This window comes from Macaca fascicularis, chromosome 9 (assembly GCF_037993035.2).
Source record: "Macaca fascicularis isolate 582-1 chromosome 9, T2T-MFA8v1.1".
NCBI lineage: Eukaryota > Metazoa > Chordata > Mammalia > Primates > Cercopithecidae > Macaca > Macaca fascicularis.
In genome coordinates, this window is record NC_088383.1 from 96,863,100 (window position 1) to 96,865,428 (window position 2,329).

The following is a 2,329-nucleotide window of genomic DNA, read 5'->3' on the forward strand; positions in this document are numbered from 1 at the left end:
TATAACTACATTGTCACACATTTCTTAGCCAGTTCTCATTGAAAACAACCACTGTTACCATTTTAAAAATATTGCCTAAAGATATTTTATGTATATGTAAAAAAAATTTATTCTTTTTCTTTTCTTTTCTATTTTTGACAGAGTCTCACTCTGTTGCCCAGGCTGGAGTGCAGTGGCACGATCTCGACTCACTGCAACCTTCGCCTCACAGGTTCAAGCGATTCTTGTGTCTCGGCCTTCTGAGTAGCTGGGATTACAGGCACGTGCAACCACGCCTGGCTAATTTTTGTATTTTTAGTAGAGATGGGGGTTTCACCATGTTGGCCAGGCTGATCTTGAACTCATGACCTCAAGTGATCTGCCTGCCTCTGCTTCCCAAAGTTCTGGGATTACAGGTGTAAGCCACTGCACCCGGCCCTCTTGTTTTTCTTTTTTAAAATTCAAATGGTAGCACACTATTCACGTTTCAGAACTCCATTTTATTTCACCACTTATTAATGTTTTGATTCCATTACTGGCACATATAACTCTAAGTAAGCGTTAGGGCTTGTCACTTTCTGCATAGCTCTGTGGATTCTTCTTTTGTATGCAATTGTGCATGCTATGGTTTGAAATTTTTAAACAGGTTTCAGTCCCCCAGGGAGAGTGTATTCATTTTTTTTTTAAATTGAGATGTAATTCACACACCGTTAACATTCACCTTTTTAAAGTGTACACTCGTGGTTTTTTGCTATACTCAGAAAGTGGTGCAATCACCACCCCCTTCTTTTCCAAAACATTTTCATCACTGTATCCATTAGCAATCATTCTCCATTTCCCTTTCCCCTGTACTCTGAAACCAGTAATCTACTTTATGTCTCTACAGATTTGTTTTCTCTGGACATTTCATACAAATGGAGTCATACGATAATAGCCTTTTGTGTCTAGCTTCTTCACTTAGTATAATATTTTCAAGTTTCATCTGTGTTGAATGACTTCATTCCTTTTTGTGGCTAACTATTTCATTTTGTGACTATATCATGTTTTGTTTGTATTAAAATTTTAAACATCCTTCTTAATAATATACATCCTTGTATAATTCAATCAACACAGGACCAGGTGGCACTATCTAGTATACATTACAATAGAAGCCCCTTTAGACTGTGAATCTGAAAAGGTCTACTTTCAATATACTACAATTTTATACTTTTTATAGGGATATTTAGACATGAGTTGAGCACATTTAGGAGAATCAAGAAACCTTGCCACAGGCTTCTGGGAAAGATGGCAGTTTATGTCTAAGTTTCTGAAGCTTTTCTCAGAACTGGAAATGGCCAACAGACATTCAAAAAAACAAAATGCTCCCAACTAACTTGTTTTGAAACCAGGGAATGTTGCCAACCACATTCCACAAAATTCAAAGAATTTCTATTAGTTATGGTGCAACGAGCCCGGACTGAAGAGACAGGGAAAGGAACTCCTGGAAACCCAGCTGGAACCCTTTCATTTAGAGAGAGACTGAGGAAGAGTGGGAGATGTGGCTATAAGCGTCCAGCTTATACTGGGTCGGGCACGGTGGCTCTCGCCTCTAATCGCAGCACTTTGGGAGGCCGAGGCGGGCAGATCACGAGGTCAAGAGATCGAGACCATCCTGGCCAACCAACATGGTAAAACCCCGTCTCTACTAAAAATACAAAAATTAGCTAGGCATAGTGGCGCACGCCTGTAGTCCCAGCTACTCAGGAGGCTGAGGCAGGAGAATCTCTTGAACCCAGAGGCGGAGCTTGCAGTGAGCCGAGATCGTGCCACTGCATTCCAGCCTGGGCAACAGAGTGAGAGTCTGTCTCAAAACAAAACAAAACTCAAACAAAAACAAACAAACAAACAAAAAGAGTACAGCTTATAGTAACAAAAAGTAAATGGAGTATTTTCTTTGATTCGTCTTCTCAGTAATTTAGGGCTTCACGTCAAGGAAAAGAAGGATTTTCCCAAACAGAACTATCAGTGCTCACTTTCCCACCAAGAGAAAGGGAAACTGTATAAAATGGTGGGTGTACCAAGAGCGACTATCAAACCAAAGAGCAATGGACATGGGAATCTACCTTCCTATGAGAGAGGGTGAAATACAGAAGTCAAATAATAAAGATTATTTCCTCATCCTCATCTGATCCCAGGCAGGCCCTCAGCTCTCTCCAACGTTGTTTAGATTTCTTTTAGAACAGTTATGAGAAGACCATACATCATCAGCCCTCCAGCTGGATTTAAGAGGCGATTTTAAGTGGTGCCTAGGATTAATAAGAAGGCTCAGGAGAACACATGCACACTATTTAGGATAAATATTCCAGTCCTG